This window comes from Tupaia chinensis, unplaced genomic scaffold, assembly GCF_000334495.1.
Source record: "Tupaia chinensis unplaced genomic scaffold, TupChi_1.0 Scaffold000159_1, whole genome shotgun sequence".
Classification (NCBI taxonomy): domain Eukaryota; kingdom Metazoa; phylum Chordata; class Mammalia; order Scandentia; family Tupaiidae; genus Tupaia; species Tupaia belangeri.
Genome location: NW_006159630.1, coordinates 3,117,200 through 3,133,739, shown reverse-complemented (window position 1 = coordinate 3,133,739; position 16,540 = coordinate 3,117,200). Strand labels below are relative to the sequence as shown.

The window sequence follows — 16,540 nt, the reverse complement described above, 5'->3', positions numbered from 1 at the left end:
GCAGGGCGAGAAGCCAGGGGCACCCAGGGCCCCCCGGAGTCAGACACAGCTCGAAACGGGAGCTGGTTTCCTGCGGCAGGGCCTACAATGCGTCACTGGACCGGGGTAGCTCGGCTCTAGACTCAGCAGCCAGAAAACGGCCGTGCGGTTGGGTTAACACTCTGGGCTAGCTTTCTGACCCCCCGTTATTTATTTCTTCTATAAATGAGAGACAGAGACAGAGAGACAGCAACCCCAACAGAGTCTTGGTGCCTTGATCTGCTGCACCTCAGCTTCAGCGGGCCCCATGTCACGGGCACACGCGTGTCCTGGATACTCAGGGAGGGCTCCTGGTGTGAACCCAGAACCTTTGCTTGCGCGCCAGTCTTGCAGAGGGCCACGTTCTACTGCTGCACCACTGTCCGGGCCACTCTCCCCTTTTCATCCCCGACAGCCTAACTGAGGCAGAAGTCCAAACTCACGTGTCACACACGACTAGCAGCCCCTGACACTTGACATAGAGACATGCTCTGCAGCGAGTTCAGAGCCTCGTGGCCCTGGAGCTGGACGGGCAATGGCCATGACCACGAAATGCACCCTCACAAGCCCGAGAGCTGAAAGGACCAGGAAGGGCTGCACCCGCTGTCTCACTCTGGTCAGGTGCCTCCCTGACATGGCAGGTGGGGCATGGACGGGACGGCTTCCAAATCTAAGCACAAGGCATCCTCGCTCCCCTCCTGGGAACGTCAGCTTTGCTCAAGGGACGCCTCAGGATGAAAGGGAGCCTGGACGGCCAGGGCTGCAGGCCTGCTTCGGCCACTTACTGTGTGAGCCCGCCTCAGCCTCAGTTTCCTCATCTGTAGGGTGGGAGGGTGCAGGGGGAATATAGGTGTCACCGGTGGGGACCTCTGCCTTTCACCCGGGAGCTGGGAATGCCATGCCAGATAAAGGGCCACGAGTAGGCCCGGCTGAGTGCAGCTCAGCTGGGACGAGGTGAGGGCTGTGACCTGGAGGCTCAGTGCATGACCCAGTGGTGTTCTGACCCAGAGAAAACAGGGGTTGCTGGAGCTCTCGGGCTCCCGTCTCCCCAGTTTTCCGACCTCCCTCCCCACTTCTTTTTTCTTTTCTTTTAGTTTTGCTATTGGGTATGTGCATTTTCCAGAGAGATGGAGATACAGAGAGAGAGAAAGGGAGAAATCACGCCTTAAGGGAGCTAGCCATACCACAGACCCTCTCCTCTCCTCTCCTCTCAGGATCTTGGGCAGCACACACATATGCCCAATGTGTTTTTTTAAGCCACCGGGTCTGGGTCTTGAACCTCGCAGTTGGCCATGTGGGATCCACCCGCCTTAACCTCCATGCCACTGGCTGACCCAGCCCACTGGGTTTTTAAGAGACTCAGAAGTACTGTGAACCTTGTGGAACCTTGTGTACCTTGTTTTTTCTCTCTGACTCTCGTTCCTTTGTTCTCAATTACAAGCAAGATTTCCCGAGAAGAGGTTCTGGGACCGACCCGTGTGACGCTTGTCCAGTAACGGAGCTCCTGTCACACAAAGTCCTGGGATCGAGGAGAGGGAGGCTGTTTTCAAGGCAGAGGAGACAAAGGGGTCTGCGTCTACACTCGGATGGCACGAGCCAGGACCACAGCGCTTCTGCCGTCACCTCGGCCAGGCTCCTCCACAGGCACCTGTGCTCTGTCCACCCCGGGCGAGGATGAGGGCCAGCTCATGGCGTGTAGTCTGAGTCGCCTGTGTGTGCGTGAGCATGCTCCAGCAGGCCGAGCCACCACGGCTCAGAAGATCAGTGTGGAAAGAGGAAAAAGGGCCCACTTCCAGTGGGGATGGAGACACAGGGGTTGAGGAACACTCCCGCCTGCTACAATACAAAGCAGAGGACGGTGTTCGGAACACTGAACACGAGGCGAGGAAGGGCAGTGCCCCTGACAGGGCAGGGACCGATGAGGGGGCCACAGTCGCCCCAGCTGGCTGTCTTGGCAAGGTTTCCAGGCCATGGCACAGGGATCCCAAACAGGGCCAGGTGTAACCCCCGAGTGGAGGAGACAGAGCTGAGGGACGGCTGGAGTCATGAGCTAGCACTAGAGAGGAGAGCGAGACCGAGGAAGCTCCCAGAGGCGGCGGCTCCCATCAGGCAATCAGCATAAGCATCCGGAGAAGCCACCCAGGCCGTGGTGAGAACACCTGAGATCAGAGGGAGCGGTACCTGGCCCCACACAGAGCTGGCAACCACGCGTCCTTGGCAGCCAGACGGCCTGGGCGGAGCACGCGGGGCCTTGCTTCAGCAGCAGGGATGATTCGACCCAGCTTGCTTCAGCAGCAGTAATGATCAGACCCAGAGGGAACAGTTCTGAGCCCTCTACCGCGCCCAAGACGCAAGAACTGGAACAAGGAAGCCATTTCCAGTAACTCACCTGCGTCCTGGAGTATTTATAGGAATACCGAGGAACCCAGACCCAACGAGGCAAAATTTACGATGTCCAGCATCCAATCAAAGATGATCAGATACGTAAAGAGGCAGGGAACAAGACTCGAAGAGAAAAAGCAGCAATTTGACAATGGCCTGGAACCGACACAGACGTAGAATTAGCAGACGAGGGCCTTAAAATGGTTCTTACACACGTAAAACATCGTAGCGACATGGAAGATACATATGAAAAAACAAACTGAACTTGCAGAGGTAACTACAATGTCTGAGGCACACTGGGAAAATATGTTGGACTGGATTAGCGGCAGTTAAATATAACAGAGAAAACATAGATGAATTAAAAGAAACAGAGCAGCAGGAAGACTGGAAACGACACATCAGAGCAAGAGCCATTACAGAGTGAGCCGCGTGTTAGCGCGCTGTGGGGTCATTTTGAGCAGAAGAAATATTCAAAGAAAATAATGTATGAGAACATTTCCAAATTTGATGGGAACTATGAACTCACAGACCCAAGAAACTCAACTAGCCCAAGCCCTAAAAACCGAAGACAATGACATGTAAACAAATGATAATCCAATTGATTAAAATCAATAATAAAACTCCGCCACCGGCCGGACTCGGTGGCACGGTGCTTAATGGAGCAGGCAGCACATGGCTGGCCATGGTTTCCGTCCGGACCCCAAGGCCTGGAAAACATGCTGGGCACATATGCATGGTAGCCAAGATGCCAATGGGACGGAGACAGGAAGAGAAGGGGTGTGGTGTGACCACGCTCCACTGGGGAACGCCCGCTCCCCTTCTCTTAGTCTCTCACTGCTGAGCCACGCGGCCTTTGGCAATTAAAAAAATAAAACAAAACACCACTAGGTCATGCAAAAAGGTGGTTATCCCGAAGTCTCCACTGGGGCAGGTGACTTAGCCATGGGCCCAGATAGGGACAGAGTCAGTCCCAAGCCCCCTGCTCCGCTTGTGTGTTTGTTTTTAGCTTCTGCTATAGGGAGCGTGTGCTCACTGAAGAAACAGAGAAAGGAGAGGAAGGGAGGGGAAGTGAGAGAGCACCCCAGGGGTGGTCACCGCAGTTCCTTTTCTTCCATTCTTCTCTTGGGATTTTGGGCATACGCGCACGTGCACCTGGCATGGTTTTCAAGTCTCCAGGTCTAGGACTTGAGTCACACAATCAGCCACGTGGGATCCAGCTGCCTTAACCAGCAATGCCACCAGCAGGCCCACTCAGGGTCTTAAAAGGAAAAAAGTCTTAAAAAGATACACTATTTCAGGACCAAAGATCAGAGTGATGGCAGACTCTAAAATCGTGCACCAGAAGACCCTGAAGCAACATCATCAAAGAACTAAAGGAAAGTATCTGTCGACCTTGAATTCTACACCCAGAGAAAACAGCTTTCAAAACAAAGTTGAAATGAAGACTGTTCCAGACATAACAAAAGTTGTTATCATTAAGTACACTTCCACTAGGAGAGATGTCGTGGTCTGAAAAGTTCATAGAAAATGTGCGTTATGAAAAAACTGCTCGTGGAGTTGAAATTATTAGCTTTTTGGCATCCAAATCAGCTCATACTTTAATTCCATTCCCCACAAACTCTCTGAAGCGCTCTTGTCTTACAGGAAGACCTTCAGGTAGAAGGGGAGTGACAACGGGGGCCCGGACCTGCACCGGGTGGAGCGAATCGGAAATGGTAACGATTGGGCTTTTGTCTTCTTACTTAAAGGCTCTGTAAAATATACCTGACTACATAAACAGAGTAACAACATTGCACTGTGGGTTTATGGCACACATGTACGTATGTGTACACGTAAGGCGCATGGTAACGGCACGAGGGCCGGGCAGGAGGATGGTCCTTACATCACACCCGGAGTGTGTTAGTACCACTCGCAGTGGCATTACCGGACTGAGTGTCAAGATATACACCATCAACTAGGAGACAACTACCAAAATAGCAGAACCGAGAGCTCCAGCCAATAGATTTACAATGGAGAGAAAAGGAAGCGGCGGGACCAGCAGGTGGTGTGGAGGTGAAGGTGGCTGGACCCCAGGTGGCTGAATGCGCGGTCCGCGTCTCAGACCCAGCGGCTCAAGAAACACCCTGGGCACGTGGCGTGCGTGTCCGAAATCCTGAGGGGAGAATGGAGAAGGGATTGCAGTGTGGCCACCCGCCCAGGGCGTGGGTTCTCACTTTCCCTCTCTCTTTCTCTCTCGTGAGCACATGCACTCTATAGCAAACTGAAACAAAACAAAACAAAATAAAAACAGAAAGACATGTTAAAAATTTTTCTTAATCCAAAAGAAAGGAAAAAAAAAGACATGAAGAAAATGAACAAACAAGGAAATGAGATGATAGCCTTAAACTTTGCTTATATTGGATTAAAGTTTGAAAATCAATCAACGGAATTCACCAAATTATCAAACTAAAAAATAAAAAGCACGTAGTCTTTTCAATAAACAAAGAAAAAGCATTTGATGAAATTCAATATCCGTTCCTAATGAAGACTAGCAGACTAGCCGTAGGAGGGAGCTAGCACAGGAAAGGGACCTCCCCAAACCTGGCTAGCCTCGCGTTCAGCTGTGAGGTGCCGTATGCCCTGTCCCTGTACCAAGATCGGGCGAAGCCTGCCGCTCTCCCTGCCTCTAGTCCCCGCCGTACTGCAGGCTGGAGCCACGAAGCAAGGCAAGAAAAAGAAACACAAGGCACCCAAATTGAAGAGGAAGAAGCAAAACTGTCTTTGTTCACAGGTAACATGAGCATTTAGGGAGAATATCTGACAGAACCTACAGAAACGCTGCTAGAACGAGGAAGGAAATTTAGCAAGGTGGCAGGATAGAAGATCAATACATAAAAATGTATTTCATTTCTATATGTAGCAATAATCAATCAGACATTAAAAGAAAAATGCCATTTTTTAAAGGTTTTGCCATAGGGTGCATGCGCTCACCGAGAGACAGAGAGAGGGAAAGTGAAAAATCACCCCGCCCCGGGGGGTGGCTATACTGCCGTCCCTTCTCCTGGGATTTTGGACACACATGAACATGCACCTGGTGTGATTTCCAAGTTGCCAGGTCCAAGCTTCAAACCCTGATCGATCATGTGCGAGTCCAGCACCTTAACTACTATGCCACCTGCTGGCCTTGCGATAGAAAGCACATGAACATATGTGGGACAGAGAAAAAGCGCCTTTGACAGGGCCTCGTCACACCACAGTCCCCCTTCCTCAGCCCTGTGGCCTGAGTGCGGTGTGTTTTCAGGCCAACCTGGGGATCCGAACCCAGAGGCAGCCATGTGGTCTCTATCACTACAGTCCGGTACCTATGGATGGTGCCATCTAGTCTGGGCCGAAAGACACGACTCACAAGGGCGTTGAAATCTGAAATACTTAGTGATAAATCTGACACGCATCTGACGAAGCTATGCAAGACCCAGACACTGACCACCACGAGCCTTTAAGGAGAGAAATGAAGGAAGTCCGAGTACGTGACGAGACACACCTGGCTTATGGTTGGAAAACTCAGTGTTAGGATGGCAAAGATGCCTGGAGTTGATCTTTAGATTCAGTGCAATTCTGCTCAAAATCCTAGGAGGCATGTTTCTTTCTAAATTAGAAATTCACATACTGATTCTACTGGGTCGTCGGAAAAGTCATGACGCGTTTTGTTTCTCAATGCAAGAATGCGCGATTCCCCACGACGCAGTAGAATTCGTACGGAATTGTAGGACGGCTGGAAGAGCCACCATGGCCTTGAAAGGGAGGAGCAGAGAACAGGCACAGAATCTGACTTCAAGACGGTCGTGAAGCCGACAATCAGGACGCCTCAGGGGTGCCTGCATTGAGCCGGACAAAAAGATCAGTGGGACAGTCTGAGAGCAGACCGCGCACAAGGCCCGCCTTCCCACCGGCTCAAAGGCAACCGGCGCGGAAGGGCAGTCCTTTCAGTGAGTACCAGCGGGATCGCCGGCCATCGCACACGGAAGGTGGCCTTCGCTCGCTGCCCACGCCGCGCACGAGACGGCCGACTCGAGGTAAACCCTGGACCTAGGGCAAAACCTGAAGCTAGAAGCAACCGGAAGAAAGTGTGGGCGAGGAGAAGCTCCGTGACCGCGGGTCAGGCTGAGGTTTCGCAGACAGGCCATCCACCGACCACCCAGAAAGAACGCAGCGACTAGGCTTGCACCTGCTTTTCCAAAGGCACTGTCCAGAGGGTGAGAAGACAGTGACCGGGAGGAAATATCTGCAAAGCACGTGTCCGACGCAGGACCAGCATGCAGGATGTGTCGGGACTCTCAAACTCCGGCGAGAAAACAGCCCTTGCGACCAGCAGATGGCGTAATGGTTATGTCACTGGACTCCTACATGGCCGACCATGGTTTGAGTCCCAGACCCGGCGGCTGGAAACTCACACCAGGCACATGTGCGTGCGTGCCCAAAATCCTGAGGGGAGAGTGGAGTCGAAGGCGTTTGGTGTGGCCATCCCCCGCCGGGGGGTGATTTCTTGCTGTCTCTGTCTCTCTGGCAAGCACACGCAGCCTATAACAACAATCTCTCTCTAAAAAAATGAGAGGACAGATAGCCCACTGGAAAATAGGCAACGGTTTGAGCAGAGGACACTCTACGAAGATGTCAGATAGATTCTTCTTCTTTTTTTTTTTTTTGCTATAGGGCACGTGCACTCGCCAGACAGACAGAGAGAGATAGAAAGTGAGAAATCACCGCCCCAGGGTGATGGCCCCGCCACAATCCCCTCTCCTCCATTCTCCTCTCGGGATCTTGGGCACGCACGCACATGCGCCAGGCGTGAGTTTAAGCCACCGGGTCCAGGACTTGAACTGCTGTCAACTACATGGGAGTCCAGCTACAAAGCCATTATGCTAACTGCTGGTCCCAGATACATTCTTTTTTAAAAAAGAATCATTTAATTTTATTTATTATTATTATTTTAAAATTTGCTATCAGGCTTGTGTGCTCACCAGAGACAGACAGAAACAGAGAGACAGAGAAAGTGAGAAAAGAAGCCCCTAGACCAGGACTCAAACCATGGTCAGCCAAGTGGGAGTTCATTGCCTTAACCACCACGCCACCTGCCGGCCCTGTCAGATAGATACTTAGTCATCAAGGACATGCAAATCAAGACCGCAGTGCGGTACGTGCCACACCTCGGAGATGGCTAACGTGATAGACCGACAGCGCCGGGTGTTGGCCAGGACGCGAGAGGATGTGGAAGTGGCCCAACCACTTTGGAAATAGTGTGGTACTTACTTAGGAAGTTACGCGTGCGCTTGCTACAGCCATTTCATTCCTAAGGTTAAAAAAAACTTTTTAAAAAGGTTTTTGCCACAGTGTGCACTCACTGGAAAGGAAAGAGACAGGAGAGGCAGTGAGAGGAAAGTGAGAAATCATCCGCAGGGCGTGTGGCCACACCGCAATCTCTTCTCCATCTCCTCCTGGGATCTTGGGCGCACACACATGCACTCAGCATGATTTTCAAGCCGCCAGGTATGGGACTTGAACTGTGGTCAGCCATGTGGGAGTCCACACCCTCACCACTATACCACCTGCTGTCCTCTCATTCCTAAGTATTTCACTGGAGGAAAAAAAAATGAAACGTGCCCACGCACGCCCTGACACGTGAATGTCCGTAGTGGACTTATTGGTAACAGCGCAGACTGGAAACAGCCACACGTCCTTCACAGTGAACGGAAAAACAAGCGGCCGTGTTCCGAGCCCGGCGACCCCGGCTGCTGCACACGACAGCCTGGGGCTGTCCCAGAGCAATGGGGCTGTGTGAGCGCCAGCCCAGGGTGAGTGCATGTGGCACGGCCCTGTTGGTGTAAAACCCTCGGAAACGCAAACCACTCCACAGTGCCAGGAAACGGATCAGCGCTGGTCTGGGGAGAGAGCCTTGAGTGGGAGTGAGGAAGACTCCAAAGGGGCACGAGGAGTTGTAGCTTTGGGGGCGAGAGCTATCTCCGTCATGGTGTCGTGGGTATAGACGTATCTTGCACACGCTGACCGTGCATAGTTTATTGTATGTCTGTTACACTTAATAACACTGTTTAAAAGGCATGTGTGCAAAAACCCGAGCCCACAGAGGTGGGCAAACCACTGCATCATTACGGACTCACCCGAGGACGCCTTCCGACGCTTCCCTGTGACACAGACGGGGTTACAGACGGAGCTCAGGGAGGCACCGCCCTCCCTGCCACCCTCCCCGCGGTGCAGAGTGCCGGGGCGAGAGTGCGCACTGGCCCGCTGTGCTCCACAGTGCGCCAGTGCCTCCCACGGGACCTGCATCTTACAGGACCTGGGGCACTGCCCGCGGAGCCCCCCTGGGCTCCCCTCTGTCCCTGCCCTGGTGGGGAGCCATGACTGGAACAAATCTCCGTGCTTGCAGAACACTCGGTTGCAAGCTCTCTCTGTTATCAGCGACAGACCGGACTAGCGCAGAGTTTGACTCAGGACAGCATCCACCTCCCCAGCCTTAACAGGTGTGCTTCCATTCCGATGTTCAAAACCACTTTGCTATCATTGTGCCCACGACACCTGCCTGGTGTGTCTCCTCAGCCTCACATCTGCTCCACCCTGGAAGTATTAGGAGGCTGTGGCCCGGGCTCCTGGCGGCGGGTGGGCTGGTGCCATTATAAAGGGCCCCCTCGCCCTCCCGCTTCCCCATATGACAGTGTACAAGGCCTCTTGCCTGATGCCAGGACCCCGAGTCAGTGCTCTTCTGTTTGTCTACACCGCCATTCCCAGGATAAAGCTATTTCAAAGGCAAATGTGCAAAAACCCGAGTCTAGAGCCAGGCAAGACCGCATCACTACTCAGAGCACGATGGACTTACCTGAAGACGCCTTCGCTGCTCCCTGTGACACAGACCCAGCTCACAAAGATGACAGCACAAAACAGCCTAGACCCGGCGGCCCAAGGAGAAGCGCTCCTGGAGGCCGAGGGTTACACATGCCTGCATTTTCTACCTGCTCGGATACACACACGCTGCGCGCTAAGACTCTCCCCTCACTGCGGCTCAGCAGGAGAGCCCCCCCACGAGGTGAGCTGCAGGAAGGTGGAGGAGGTTGGCTGCAAGGAACACCCAGATGGATGGGCAGAGGCCAGAGTGCCCAGGAGGGTTGATGTCACAACCTGAGCGGATTGCCACGGTCCCACCTGAGGCCACACGAACTCGCCTCTGTCCCCACGTAGGGGGAAGCCAGCGAGGGGACCCAGCTATCTCCACGTAGCAGCCTCACGTGGCCCTGCAGGGACAGGCTTCCCAGGACGCTCCCTGCCGGCTCCATTACTCTTCTGAGCCGAGGGTGGCTGGGACAAACATGAGCGAGATAGCGAGCAGCCAGGCTGCCCCGGAGAGCGAGCCTGAGTCTGGAGACCTGGAGACCTTGCTGCCCAGGGCGGACAGCTGCACCCTGGGTACCTGGACCAGGGGCACGGGCCGAGGCGGGGATAGAGGGAGGACTAGGAAGGAACCAGTAGGGCTTCTTGGGCCAGTGGGAGTTGCCTTGTCCCCTTTATCCATGCCCCATCCAGTGGCTGCCCCTGGGGGATGCGGGAGCAGGTGGAGGGGGGGGACCACCTGACTCCACACCTCCCTCCCCAGCCCTCCTCCCTCCAGTGGACCCGGAAAGCAGGGACATCCCAGCATTCTTCATCAACAGTTCCAAGAGGCTCGACATGCTCATATCTGTCAAAAAGCATTCCAGAAAAAAAGAGAAAGTCTCTATACCTTTTATTCAGCCAATTTTCCCCGAGGCACTCTGGGCTCTCTAAGAAAAGAAAGAGAGAGAGACAGTCACCATCGGTGTCCCCGGTCTGCCCGAAGCGGTTGGGCTAGCATCGCCCTGGAGCCCGAGGAGCCCACCCAGGTGGACCTTGCTGCCGCCCGTGCTCCCCTTCCGCCTGACCCACGGCGACGCAGGGACACCACCGCCCGGGCGGCCCAGGCTCCCTTTCTGTCACGGCGTAGGCGCCTTTGCGTCCTGCTCTTTCCTTTGCCCTCAACTCCAAGGGATCGCTTCCTCTTCGCCCGAAGCCCCTGGCGTTAAGGCGGTCCCAGCGCAGACACTGCGAAATGCGATGGTGGTGTTCAGTCCCCAGGGGGCTCCCTCTGCTGCTCTGCACCGCACCCACTTACTATCATGTCAGCGAGCAGTGACAGGATGCTAACTGCCACCACACACGCACACACACACACACACACACGCACACGCACACACACACACACATGCACACACGCACACACGCACACACACGCACACACGCACACACACGACAGCAGAAGCAACATCGTGTCCTGTTTTGGATTAAGTGCAGCTTTCAGGAACTTCTGCCAGCAGGAGCCACCCAGAGCTGGCCCGACAGGTAGAGGGGCCTTCCAAAAGTCCACGGAAATGCATATTATGAAAAAACTATACATGGATTTCAAAATGTTTTGTACCAAAATAAACTCTTTTTTATCCTATGAACTCTTCCTTCCTTCCTTCCTTCCTTTCCTTCTTTTCCTTTTTTTAAGGTTCTTTTGAAGAAGACACACACACACACAAAACAAGAGAGGGAGAGGGAGAGAGAGGGAAACTGAAAAATTAAAATTATTCCCTAGTGGGGATGGCCATGCTGCCGTTCCTTCTCCACTCTCCTCTTGGGCTCTGGGGCATGCATACGCACGCATCCAGCATGGTTTTCAAGCCAGGTCTGGTACTCGAACCACTGTCAGCCACATGGGATCCAGCTGCCTTAACTGCCATGCCACTGCTGGGTCCCCAAGAACTTTCTGAAGTCCTCTTACCCTTACTCATTGGTGCTGAGGGACTCAGGGGACTTGGGTTGTTGCCTGAAGTCATGGAGCTGACCCGTGGGGACTGGGGACATCCGCACGAGGGCCTGGGCTCTCATCCTGCCCTTTCCTCAGCAGGTCACTCAGGAACTTAGAAAAGGGGGGGACTTTAAAAAAAAAACTTGTATTTTCATTTCTTTTGGTAATGTTTTCTAATTTTCCACGTATAACTTGCACGTCTTTTTGTTGTAAAATATGCATGACAACCACCTCTAGCCATTTCCATGTGTGTGGTTCTGGGCCCTAAGCACATCACATCCACTGTCATGCCGCATGCCCTTTCTGGAACTGTGCGATACCGCCCAAGGAAGCCCGGCCCACGAGGTTGTCCCCCCGCCCGTCCTCTTCCCGTGTGTGTGTGTGTGTGTGTGTGTGTGTGTAGGTCTTTGAAACATTGTAAAAAGCAGATAAAAGCAAGTGGGATGCCTCATCCACACCACCATGGCGGGCGGGCGGTGGCTGCTGTTTCTTCTGCACATTTCCTGCCAGACCGCCCCCCAGCCTCACTCAGCCAGCGCTGTCTGGGCAGCTCAGTGTGGCAGTGCGACCTGAGCCGGTCGGGTTCAGAGGAGAAGGTGGGGCTGCCCTCCCTGGTGCACTGTGCAGGGGAGCAGCCACCAGCCAGGGCCAGCAGAGCAAGGCGGGCGTCCGGGCTCAAAGGGTCTCTGCACCCCACTTGTGCCACTCCTGCCAATGGCCGCCCAGTGATGTTTATGGAGCTAGAAACGGCACAGCTTCCCAGGGGAGCCTGGTGGGTGACAAGTTAACTGGCCACCTCACTAGACCACGCGCCCCATGAGCAGAGGACACGCTTAGAGGCCCTGGAATCTCTGGAGCCTGGTGCGGGGCTGCGACAGGTGGGAGGCAGTGGGTGTTTGCCAGATGCATGAGCCCACGGGTGTTTGTCCCATAGGCCAGAGCGGGGCCCCTGCTTGGGAGCAAGAGTGGGACTTCCAGGGTCATAGGTGCCCTGGGGAGTCCAGTCATGGGTGGAGAGTCCTCACTCCATAGACCCTTGCCCACACTCTGTCTCACCACTCCCCTTCAGGCCCTGAGCACCACCCGGCACCCAGCCCAGGCCCTCCAAGAGCCAGCCCTGCCAGTGCCCAGCCCCTCCAGTGCCCAGCCCCGCCAATGCCCAGCTCCTCCAATGCCCAGCCCTGCCAGTGCCCAGCCCCTCCAGTGCCCAGCCCCGCCAATGCCCAGCTCCTCCAATGCCCAGCCCTGCCAGTGCCCAGCCCCTCCAGTGCCCAGCCCCGCCAATGCCCAGCTCCTCCAATGCCCAGCCCTGCCAGTGCCCAGCCCCTCCAGTGCCCAGCCCCGCCAATGCCCAGCTCCTCCAATGCCCAGCCCTGCCAGTGCCCAGCCCCTCCAGTGCCCAGCCCCGCCAATGCCCAGCTCCTCCAATGCCCAGCCCTGCCAGTGCCCAGCCCCTCCAGTGCCCAGCCCCGCCAATGCCCAGCTCCTCCAATGCCCAGCCCTGCCAGTGCCCAGCCCCTCCAGTGCCCAGCCCCGCCAATGCCCAGCTCCTCCAATGCCCAGCCCTGCCAGTGCCCAGCCCCTCCAGTGCCCAGCCCCGCCAATGCCCAGCTCCTCCAATGCCCAGCCCTGCCAGTGCCCAGCCCCTCCAGTGCCCAGCCCCGCCAATGCCCAGCTCCTCCAATGCCCAGCCCTGCCAGTGCCCAGCCCCTCCAGTGCCCAGCCCCGCCAATGCCCAGCTCCTCCAATGCCCAGCCCTGCCAGTGCCCAGCCCCTCCAGTGCCCAGCCCCGCCAATGCCCAGCTCCTCCAATGCCCAGCCCTGCCAGTGCCCAGCCCCTCCAGTGCCCAGCCCCGCCAATGCCCAGCTCCTCCAATGCCCAGCCCTGCCAGTGCCCAGCCCCTCCAGTGCCCAGCCCCGCCAATGCCCAGCTCCTCCAATGCCCAGCCCTGCCAGTGCCCAGCCCCTCCAGTGCCCAGCCCCGCCAATGCCCAGCTCCTCCAATGCCCAGCCCTGCCAGTGCCCAGCCCCTCCAGTGCCCAGCCCCGCCAATGCCCAGCTCCTCCAATGCCCAGCCCTGCCAGTGCCCAGCCCCTCCAGTGCCCAGCCCCGCCAATGCCCAGCTCCTCCAATGCCCAGCCCTGCCAGTGCCCAGCCCCTCCAGTGCCCAGCCCCGCCAATGCCCAGCTCCTCCAATGCCCAGCCCTGCCAGTGCCCAGCCCCTCCAGTGCCCAGCCCCGCCAATGCCCAGCTCCTCCAATGCCCAGCCCTGCCAGTGCCCAGCCCCTCCAGTGCCCAGCCCCGCCAATGCCCAGCTCCTCCAATGCCCAGCCCTGCCAGTGCCCAGCCCCTCCAGTGCCCAGCCCCGCCAATGCCCAGCTCCTCCAATGCCCAGCCCTGCCAGTGCCCAGCCCCTCCAGTGCCCAGCCCCGCCAATGCCCAGCTCCTCCAATGCCCAGCCCTGCCAGTGCCCAGCCCCTCCAGTGCCCAGCCCCGCCAATGCCCAGCTCCTCCAATGCCCAGCCCTGCCAGTGCCCAGCCCCTCCAGTGCCCAGCCCCGCCAATGCCCAGCTCCTCCAATGCCCAGCCCTGCCAGTGCCCAGCCCCTCCAGTGCCCAGCCCCGCCAATGCCCAGCTCCTCCAATGCCCAGCCCTGCCAGTGCCCAGCCCCTCCAGTGCCCAGCCCCGCCAATGCCCAGCTCCTCCAATGCCCAGCCCTGCCAGTGCCCAGCCCCTCCAGTGCCCAGCCCCGCCAATGCCCAGCTCCTCCAATGCCCAGCCCTGCCAGTGCCCAGCCCCTCCAGTGCCCAGCCCCGCCAATGCCCAGCTCCTCCAATGCCCAGCCCTGCCAGTGCCCAGCCCCTCCAGTGCCCAGCCCCGCCAATGCCCAGCTCCTCCAATGCCCAGCCCTGCCAGTGCCCAGCCCCTCCAGTGCCCAGCCCCGCCAATGCCCAGCTCCTCCAATGCCCAGCCCTGCCAGTGCCCAGCCCCTCCAGTGCCCAGCCCCGCCAATGCCCAGCTCCTCCAATGCCCAGCCCTGCCAGTGCCCAGCCCCTCCAGTGCCCAGCCCCGCCAATGCCCAGCTCCTCCAATGCCCAGCCCTGCCAGTGCCCAGCCCCTCCAGTGCCCAGCCCCGCCAATGCCCAGCTCCTCCAATGCCCAGCCCTGCCAGTGCCCAGCCCCTCCAGTGCCCAGCCCCGCCAATGCCCAGCTCCTCCAATGCCCAGCCCTGCCAGTGCCCAGCCCCTCCAGTGCCCAGCCCCGCCAATGCCCAGCTCCTCCAATGCCCAGCCCTGCCAGTGCCCAGCCCCTCCAGTGCCCAGCCCCGCCAATGCCCAGCTCCTCCAATGCCCAGCCCTGCCAGTGCCCAGCCCCTCCAGTGCCCAGCCCCGCCAATGCCCAGCTCCTCCAATGCCCAGCCCTGCCAGTGCCCAGCCCCTCCAGTGCCCAGCCCCACCAATGCCTAGCCCCTCTGATGCCCAGCCCCTCCAATCCCCAGCCCAGCCAGTGCCCAGCCCTGCCAGTGCCCAGCCCCTCCAATCCCCAGCCCTTCCAGTGCCCAGCCCCTCCACGCACACGAGCCCCTCCAGGGCTTCTCCCTGCAGCTCTCTTTGAGACTGCTTCTGTCCTCATCTAACTCCTTCCAAAGCTGGAGCTGCCTACGCCCACAGCCCTTCGCGCCAGTTCCCTCCTGCCCACAGAACTCCTTGTTCTTTTGTGTGACCCTCAGAATGCAAAGAACGTGCATGTCTATTAGTGAGGCCTGTTTTCAATGGGGGTCATGCCACACCCAAGTGCAGGGAACCTCCTCAGGTGGTAACCCAGACACTCCTACCGATGGGGCCATTCGGCTCGGCCCCCAGCGCCAGCATCCTGGGCTCCCCTCCTCCTGTGCCCCCCCACGCCCCCACCCTCCTGCACCCCTCCAGCCGGGGCTGCACTGCTGGTCACAGGAGGGCTGGAGGGCCCAGGTGCAGAGAAAGCAGAGCGAGTCGAGATGACTGGCCGTGTCTGCCTCGCGGCTCCCGCTGTCTGTTAGCTTCAGCGAGCAGCTATTACGTGCTGGACACCGAACACACACCACAACTTGCATTCTGCCCCGCAGCGTCATCACCATCCCTGGTTTCCAGACGAGGAGAGGGCAGCTGCGAGGTTTATCCTGGCCTGTTTCTCTCGAAGCTCGAGCCTCCTGCGGGAGCCATCCTATGCGTCGCTAGGGGCTATTCAGGTAGCTGTCGCCCGGGTCACCATGCCCTTTCTCTTTTCTTTCTCTTTTAAATGTTTTCCTTAGGTTTTTGCCACAGGGCTCATGCACTCACTGGAGAGAGAGAGGAAAAGCGATCAACCCCTCCCTCGGGGTGAGCCATGCCACAGCCTGCTCTCCCCCATTCTCGTCCCAGGGTTTCGGGCATGCATGCACACACGCCCAGCGTGATTTTCGAGCCGCCAGGCTGGGACTTGAACCAGGGTCAGCCATGTGGGACTCCAGGGCCTTAGCCAATGTGCCACCTGCTGGCTCTTTCCTAACTCACTGCGAGACCAGCAGAGTCAGCTGCACTTCATTCTGGGGGAGCAGAAGGGCCACGCCGGCGCAGGTGCTGGCGCTGGTGTGGACCGTGCCAAGGGGGCTGGACGCGCGGACTGTCCTTGCAGGAGGAAGCTTGGGCGTCAGGCCAGGAGTGGAGTCTCTGGGGGAACAGCCCCTCCTGAGCTCGGCGCTGCCAGGACAGCCTGCGGCTGAACCCACGGGCTTCGTGGCTCACGGGCCTGGAGGCTCAGCGGCCAGGGTCAGGCAGGCAGCGTGGCCGCTGCAGAGCTCCTCTCCCATGTGACAGAACAGCTGAGGTCTCTTCCCCGTCTATGACACTCTTCTCTCACGGCCTCATCCACCCCAACTGCCTCCTGAAGCTCGTCTCCAAATACTACCCCTCTGGGGTGAGGCCCCAGCGTGTGACCCTGGAGGAGCCGAGGCATTCAGTCTGCAGCCCGGCCCCCCAGCGCCCGCCCTGGCCCTCGCCCTTTCTCTGCGCTCTTCTGAGTGTACAGCTGTGAGTTTGGATCCAGCTTATGGTCAGGGCAGACTTCTACTGGCATTGGACGCACCCCACAGGAGCCCAGGGCCTCTGACTCGCCGTTGGCACTCCTGGTAGGGGCTCTGCATCGCCAGCCTGCTGTCCGCCTGCCCGAGCCCTCCCAGGTTGGGGTGGCCACGTGGAGGGGACATAAGATGGCTTTACGTAGTGCCACTCGCTCCCTCGTGCTATGATTTTACTAATGAGCCACGTGTGC

General features: G+C 57.5%; 1 protein-coding gene across 1 annotated transcript in view; it reads right to left on the bottom strand.

Annotated features, from left to right (window-relative positions):
• RBFOX3 (RNA binding fox-1 homolog 3) overlaps positions 1-16,540 on the bottom strand; it is a 353,380-nt gene that overhangs the window by 138,582 nt on the left and 198,258 nt on the right. The window contains exon 3 of the mRNA XM_027770751.1: positions 10,166-10,205. The gene's annotated coding sequence lies outside the window, so the exon portion shown is untranslated. The remainder of the gene's footprint in view (positions 1-10,165; positions 10,206-16,540) is intronic.